Here is a 9,057-nt window from a genome sequence, read left to right as displayed (position 1 = left end):
TCAGAAGCATCACGAGCATTGGCTGTAACTCTAGCAATATGAGCATCAAGGAATACCCCTAGTAGCATATCAGGCAAAGCAGCTTCTCCAGCAGTATCAAGCATAGCATCATCAGGCAAAATAGCATCTCTAGCATCATCAAGCAAAGCAGTATCAAGCATAGCATCATGGATAGCAGTATCAGGCATAGCATCTCTAGCAGTATCAAGCTTAGTATATCTAGCAGTATCAGGCATAGTATCATCAAGCATAGTAGCATCATAAGCATCATCAAGCACAGGCGACATATCAAGATTTCTAGCATGAGGTGGTGTCGTAAACTTACTCATAACTGAAGGTGAATCAAGTGCAGAGCTAGATGGCAGTTCCTTACCTCCCTCGTAGTTGAGGGCAAGACTTTGGTTCTTGGATCTTTCAGTTTCTTCATAGTGATCAGCAGATATAAATCCCAAGTGACTCAGAGAATATAGCTATTCCCTCCCCGGCAAAAGGGCCAGAAAAGAGTTGCTAGCAGTCCCCGGCAATGGCACCAGAAGAGAGCTGCTTCCAGTTGCTCAACAATTAGCAATTGTCTTGCAATGGCCCACCAGCGTGTGGGATCGCGGCAGTTTTTGAGGGTAGAGTATTCAACCCAAATTTGTTGGTTCGACACGATGGGAGTGAAAGGATATTCTCCAGTATTAGCAGTTGAGGTGTCAGCTCAACCACACCTGAAAGATTAGTATCTGCAAGCAGGATATAAGCAACAAAAGTAGTATGATAACGACGGTGCCAGAAACGATTTGTTGACGAGGCAGACTATTCCTAACTGAAGTATCAATGGCGCCAGAAAAGTATTGTAGCAGGTAGTAGTAGTGTAACGAGTAACAACAGTGGCAAGGAACAACAGTAGTGACAGCAGTAGCAAGTAGCAACAGTAGCAAGTAACAGCAACAACAAGTAACAGTAGCAGCAAGTACCAGTAGTAGGAAAAGTAGTGGCAGTAGCAGGAGGACAAAGCAAGTAACAGTAGCAGCAGGTAACAGTAGCAGCAACAGTAGGAACAGCAGTAGCAGTAGAGGAAGTAACAGTAGTAGTGGGACAAACTCATAGGCAATGGATCGGTGATTTGTTGGATGACATTCATCATGCAACAATTATAACACGGAGAGATATGAGGCTAGTTCCCATTCGTCAATGTGATGTAGGCATGCATTCCGTATGTAGTCATACGTGCTTAGGGAAAAGAACTTGCATGACATCTATTGTCCATCCCTCCCGTGGCAGCGGGGTCCAAATGGATACTACGGGATATTAAGGTTCTCCTTTTAGTAAAGAACCGGACCAACGCATTAGCACTTGGTGAACACATGAACTCCTCAAACTATCGTCATCACCGGGAGTGGTTCCGGTTATTGTCACTCCGGGGTTGTCGGATCATAACACATAGTAGGTAACTACAACTTGCAAGATCGGATCTAAAACACACATATATTGGTGACAACATAATAATTTCAGATCTGAAATCATGGCACTCGGGCCCTAGTGACAAGCATTAAGCATGGCAAAGTAGTAGCAACATCAATCTGAGAACATAGTGGATACTAGGGGTCAATCCCCGTCAAAACTAACTCGATTACATGATAGATCTCATCATACTCATCACCGCCCAGCGAGCCTACAAATAGATTACTCACGAACGATGAAGAGCTTCATGGAATTGGAGAGGGAAGAAGGTTGATGATGACGATGGCGACGATCTCCTTGATCCGAAGCCCAAAACGGACTCCAGATCTGCCCTCCAGGGCAAGAACGGGATGTGGCGGCGCCTCTGGATCGTGAAACGCGATGAAATCTTCTCTCATGATTTTTTCCTGGATGAAAGAGAATAAATAGCGCTGGAATTGGGGGCGGCAAAGCTACGTGGGCCCCACAAGCCTGGTGGTTGCGGCGAGGGGGAGGTCGTGACCACAGAGCTTGTGGCCTACTAGCCCGTCCCCTACGGTGGATCTTTGCGCATGTATTTTTCATATTTTCCAGAAATATTCTTTGTAAATTTTCAGGACGTTCCGAGAACTTTCATTTCTGCACAAAAACAACACCATGGCAATTCTGCTGAAAACAGCGTCAGTCCGGGTTAGTTCCATTCAAATCATGCAAATTAGAGTCCAAAACAAGGGCAAAAGAGTTTGGAAAAGTAGATATGATGGAGACGTATCACATGTCCTACTTTCGAAGGAAAGGACTTTCCCTTCTGGAAGACCAAGATGCAGATGCATCTACAAGCTATTGACAACGATCTTTGGTATATTGTGGAACATGGCGTCCCTATCGTCACTGCTACTATCTCTGCTGCTGATGTGAAGAAATTCAAGCAACTTGATTCTCAAGCGAAGAATATCATCTGTGGTCATCTGAGCAAGGGCTAGTATGGCAGAGTAAGTGCTTTGGGCTCAGCAAAACTTATTTGGGAAATGCTGTCCAAAGTGAATGAAGGAGTATCAACCCAGCGTGATTCTCGTGTTGATGTTCTTCGCAATCTCTTCAATCGCTTCAAGAGGTTTGACAATGAAAGATGCCAAGATACCTTTGATCTCCTACTCACATATCAAATGAATTACAAGCATTGGGAGCTCGAGACATTACTGATCATGAAGTAGTGAAGAAACTGCTAAGATCTTTGGATTATTCATTTGATACTTTAGTTCTGATGATTCAAGAAAGACCAGACTACAAGATGCTTGATCCAGCTGATATACTAGAAAGACTCAATACTCATGAATTCCAACAAGAAGAAAAGAGAGATCTATATGGACCAAGCTATTCTAGACCACGTGCACTGAAGGCCAAAGCAATTTCCTCACCTGAAGAAGAAGACTCGGATGGTAGCATTGGTGATCCTGAAGAATTTGGACAGGAGCTTGCAATGCTCGTGAGGAAATTCCAAAGGTTTACACGACGTGGTCAGTTCGGTAAATCTTCAAGAAGAGATATGAGGAAATTAGAATCTTCATCTGAGGACTACAAGAAAAGAACCTGCCACAAATGCAAGAAATCAGGTCACTACATTGCTGATTGTCCTCGTTGGGGAAAGGAATCAAAGAAGAATAAATACAAGGATGAAAGTTCTGATGACTCGAAGAAAAAGAAGAAATCTTCAAAATCCTCATCTTCAAAGTCCTCATCGCACAAGAAGACTAGTTTCAGAAAGGCTCGGGCACTTATTGGCAAGGAAATGGATTCCGAGGCAGAATCCGAGGAATGTGATGAAGAGGAGGGTTCTGATGAAGACTCAGAATCGGAACAGGCTAGTCTTGCACTTGCAACCACATTCGTCAGCAAGTCAATCTTCAACCTTGAAGAAAATGATAACACCATCCACACTGATGACTATGTTGATGACTTCGCTCCAACCTATTGCTTCATGGCAAAAGGTTCAAAGGTACCGAATGATGCTTCCTCCTCTGATTCAAGTGACTATGAACCTGATGATTATAAAAAACCCAGTTAGAGTAAACTTGCTATCATTGCCACTAAACAACAAACTTCCCTTGAAAAGCTTCAGAAGCTGCTAGATAGAAGTGATGATCTGTTGAATGATGAAATGAATCTTACCCAAATCCTCACTGAAGATATGAAAAGTCTTCAGCCCAGATTTGATAATCTTCAAGAACGTCATGTTACACTCCTCGGTGATCATGAGAAACTTTCCTATGAATTTCTTCAAAGGAAACTTGATCTAGAGAAGTTGAGGATTTCTCATGATGATCATCATATGGAAAATGATTCATTACTAGCTCAACAGATCAGTGCTGCTCAAGCTGAGTTCATTCCTCCATGTCTTAAATGCATCGAACATGAAACTGCTAATTCTTCACCAGAATCATCAAATGCTTCAATTACTACAAATTTTTCAACTGCTCCGGTAGTGTAAAATTCCTCACTTGAGGAAAACACAAATGTCACTGATGAAAATACAGAGCTGAAGGAATTGTATGTGACAGGCATATACAAAAGTCTCAAAGGACATCAAACCCTTTGTGATGTGCTCAAAAAGCAGATCTTGAATAGGAACCCGAGGAAAGAAGGAATTGCCTTTGAGAGGAAATTGAATGCTGATGGATCTTATTGGAAACCTAAGCAGTATCCCAAAACCTCATGGGTTGCTGCTACTGGGCCTCCTTTTAATCCATCCAATCTAACATGCTTTTCATGTGAATTATCCTATTCCTCAGATGAGTCATTTGACTCCAACTATAAACTTTTCGAAAATCAATCTGGTGAAGTATTTGCTCGATATGTTGGAACTAACTGCAGGAATGGCCCTCCCCTGAGGAAAATCTGGGTTCCCAAAAGTTGCCTTGAAAATCTTCAGGAGAATGTCCTCATGACACCACCTATGAAGAATTTGAACCCCAGATCAAATTTCTCAAGAGGACCAAAGTCATCAAGAGGATCAAAATCCTCAACTGGTCAAAACTATGCTCGTACCCGTGCTAATGCTTCTAACATGCAGGGAAATTACAAGGAATATGAATATGAGTATTATTCTTCAAATCATTGTATTCATAAATCCTCAAATAAATTATCTGCATAGTCATTTGAGTACTCTAACCCCCCTACTGTTAGAAGAAGTGCATTAGCTTCAATGCCCCCCTTCTCATATGGTGCTCGCGGGATGATGAATGCTTTACCACCCCTTCACATGTGGGTGGTGAAGAAATTGAACTAATCACTTCTGCAGGTCAGGTCTCCAGATGAAAATCATCATCTGAAGAATTTGCTGGAGACCTAAGGAAAATGCTTGATGGGACGCAAGCAAATATTGATGAAATAGAAATATTTCACACGTCCTTATAATTCTGTTTATGATGAAATTCCTATCTCATGAAATTGATATCATATTCTTCAAGTCTGGAGCATATGAGATGGTAAGCTGTACTAATTCATCTGCAGGATGACAAACCGAAGAGTACTGAGTGGGTTCTTGATAGTGGCTGCACACATCACATGACTGGTGATAAAACCTTGCTGATGAATATGCCACTAACTCCATCACCCCTGAAGCAAATCACATATGCTGACAAAGGTAAAAGAAAGGTATTGGGACTTGGCAAAGTGGCTATTTCCAAGGACAGGCATATGGACAAAGTAATGCTTGTTGAATCTCTTGGATTTAATCTCATGTCAGTCTCAATGCTTTGTGATCTTGATATGATTGTTATCTTTGGAAAATATAGATGTGTTGTTATCATGGAATCTGACAGATCCAAAGTCTTCGAAGGTGTTAGAAGAGGGGATTTGTACATTGTTGATTTCTCTACAGGTCCTCCACCAGCCACTTGCTTACTAGCAAAAACCTCAGAAGGGTGGCTGTGGCATCGAAGACTCGGTCATGCAGGCATGAGGAATTTGCACACGCTCGCGAAGAAGAAGCATATCATCGGCACCAAGTGGATTTTCCGAAATAAGAAAGACGAGGATGGTCAAGTGGTGAGGAATAAGGCACGACTTGTAGCCCAAGGCTACACACAGGTTCAAGGAATAGATTTCGATGAAACTTTTGCACCTGTTGCTATACTTGAAGCTATTCGAATACTACTTGCTGATGCTAATCATCATAACATCATCTTATATCAAATGGATGTGAAATGTGCATTCCTCAATGGTAAGCTTGAAGAAGAAGTATATGTTGCTCAGCCCCCAGGTTCTGAGGATCCAAAGAATCCAGACAAAGTCTTCAAACTCAAAAAGGCGCTCTATGGTATCAAGCAAGCCCCTCGGGCATGGTATGATACATTGAATGAATTCCTCATGAAGAAATGCTTCAAACCTGGTTCACTCGATCCAACTCTTTTCACTAAATCCTATGATAATGAACTATTTGTGTCGATGGCATCATATTTGGATGTAGTGACAAACATTACGGTGATGAATTTGCTTACATGATGAGTGAAGAATATCAGATGTCTATGATGAGGGAGCTGAAATTCTTCTTAGGTCTTCAAATTCGTCAACAACGCAATGGAATCTTCATATCACAGGAGAAATACCTCAAGGATGTTCTGAGGAAATTTGACATGCATGAATGCAAAGGTGCCAAGACTCCAATGCCTACCAACGACCACCTCTGCACTGACGAAAATTGTAAAGAATTCGATCAACAGGTATATCGCTCTATGATTGACTCTTTATTGTATTTATGTGCATCTAGGCCAGATATAATGCTTAGTGTTTGCATGCGTGCACGTTTTCAAGCAAAACCAAAGGAATCACACCATAACGCTGTGAAACATATTCTTCGATACTTAGCTCACACACCAACACTAGGATTATGGTACCCCAAGGGCTCAAATCATCATCTTGTGGGATATTCTGATTCTGACTATGCTGGTGATCGTGTGGATCGCAAGTCAACCTTTGGCACATGTCATTTCCTCGGAAGATCACTAGTCTGCTGGTCCTCAAAGAAGAAAAACTGCATTTCACTCTCCACTGCCGAAGCTGAGTACATTGCTGCTGGTTCATGTTGTGCTCAATTGCTATGGATGAAGCAAACCCTCAAGGACTACGACATCAATATGAAGAATGTGCCTCTCTACTGCGACAATGAGAGTGCAATCTAGATTGCATACAACCCAGTACACCACTCGAAGACCAAGCACATCCAGATTCATCATCATTTTCTTCGGGACCATGTCCTCAAGGGCAATATCCTCATGGACCATGTGAAGACTGACGATCAACTGGCAGATATATTCACTAAGCTCTTGGATGAGAAAAGGTTTTGCAAGTTGCGGTGTGAGCTAAATATCTTAGAATCTTCAAATGTTTTGTAAAAACATGCACACATCCTAACACTTATGCAAAATTGATGACTTATATGTGAAACACACGATGAATCGATTTTCTTCAACAAATGAAGAATATCACTCTTAGTGTGAGGAAATCAACGAAGAAATTGATTCTCAGGGCCCTACGACAATTGTACGCGACGTCTGTAATAAACATTCTTATATGGTGGGTCACGCCACCACCCAACTTGAAATTCCTCAAGTTGAATTTCTCCAAAGCTGAATTTCTTTAAAAGTCGATTTTCTTCAAAACAGTTGTTCTTAAAACTTGTTCTTCTTCAAAACTGAAATTCATCATCATGACGCTTTGTCACAAAATCCTCATGTTAATCAAAATCTTCAAAAACACTTGATGATTTTCGTTTACCTAGATAGACTGTGATTTCAAAGTCCTCAACAACATTCACTTATAGCTATTTCTTCAATTTGATATTTCATCTAAGTGAATGTGATCGGACCCTACTTTCCCTCTATGCTACTCTCACCCAGTCTATTCAATTCTTCATTTGTGTTCTACTTGAAACTTTGTTCAAGATCCTCACTGCGTCCTTCTCAGCTGATGATTTTGTAACAAAATCCTCAAATCTTCAAACAAAATTGTTACACAGTAACTGAACCCCACTCTTTCCGTTCGGATAACCACGATCTCCACAATATCCACCGCTACGGTCGTGGGCTACACGTGTCCTGCGGAAACATAGAGAAAGGGGCTATTTGGTCTGATACTTTCGTGCCAACAGTTACCACCTGGCTATAAATATGTCCCCATCTCCCTTCAGTAAAATATTCTTCGTCCCGTCGCCCTCCTGCTACAGCAAAGCACAAAAGCCCTAGCTCCACCGCTAGAAGTCTCGACACCGGCGAAGAAGAGCTTGACTGCCTCGACCTCTCCGTTGCCGAAACCACACCGGAACCGGACCATCTTCGTCCGCCGCCGCCGTAGCTCTCCTCTGTTGCCGAGTTAGGGCGCATTGGACTCGCACAGAAGAGCATCTGCTGCTACTTCCTTCTCTGTTGTTCGTGCGCGTTATCTAGGGTAAGTAAAACCCCTATTTTTACAGCTCTTTTGATCTACTATTTTACCTTAGAGATGTGAAATCTGTTTTTCCTCAAGTATCCATCAGTTTCTTTTTCCTCAAACACTGCTTATTCCTCAATTATTGATGAACTTCACTAAGCATCTAAGATTTTCACGAGATTCCTCAATTGTGCAAATTTTCGAATATGTACAACTTTGGAACCCAAGAACAGTGTGCTTAGAAAAATTCCTCAACCACTGGTCAAATTCCTCAACTTTCAAAAAATTTCATTTCATCAAATCTGAGAAGGCATATGACCTCTTCAAATTCCTTGCAACTATACTCTGTTCGCAGCTACAAACATGTCAGCTGATGAATCTCTAGGTTCTCATCAACTTAACTCATTTGCAGCGTTTCTTGAAGAAAATCTGCAAGTTTCATCAGAATCCTCAAGAGTTCAATTTCTTCAGCAAAAGCCTCAGCTGAAGAAAATGGAAGATGACACGAAGCAAAAGGGTGGCAAGAAGCTCGAGCAGAATAATGCCATTGATATCCCTGAGGATATATACCTGGAATACTGCACTCCTGATGAGAAAGAAACTATGCCCAAGAGGAAGATCAGGCTTGAAAAGATAGAACACCGATGGGCTAAGGAGTGGAAAGAGTACAGATTCGTCACTCCCAAGTATGCGAAGAAATTCGCTCTGAAGCCTCCTGGCAAACAGCCTCCACTTGAGGACTATCAGGATGCACACCCCTGAAGCCTCAATACAATTGATGATTATCCTGAGGAAAAGTCAAAACATTTGTCAAAGCTTCAGAAGCAAGAAGAAGCTGCCGTTAGGAAATTCAATGAAGAATCTGCTGCTGCTGCAACTGCCGCCACTTCCTCTACCGCTGAGACTTCTGGTACGGCCATTCCTCAAATGAAGTATGTGCCACCAAAACCAAAGGCTTCAAAGCCTCAAGAGAAAATGCCTCAGAAAGCTACACTAGCATCAGCTCCAAAACCCTCAGCACCACCAAAGGCTTCAAAGCCTGAACAGAAGGAGATAGTGAAGCCACTGCCCACTGTCTCCAGCTCCTCAGTCCCGTCTGCAACAAGCTCCGAGACAAAGTCTTCATCGACTCCCCTGAAGACTAAGGTGACTGCTGGGAGAGGAACAGGACCAAGCCCAAGCAAAATCATCAAAGTTCCTTCTGCA

Source organism: Hordeum vulgare, chromosome 5H (genome assembly GCF_904849725.1).
Source record: "Hordeum vulgare subsp. vulgare chromosome 5H, MorexV3_pseudomolecules_assembly, whole genome shotgun sequence".
Taxonomy (NCBI): Eukaryota; Viridiplantae; Streptophyta; class Magnoliopsida; order Poales; family Poaceae; genus Hordeum; species Hordeum vulgare.
This window is presented reverse-complemented; position numbering follows the sequence as displayed.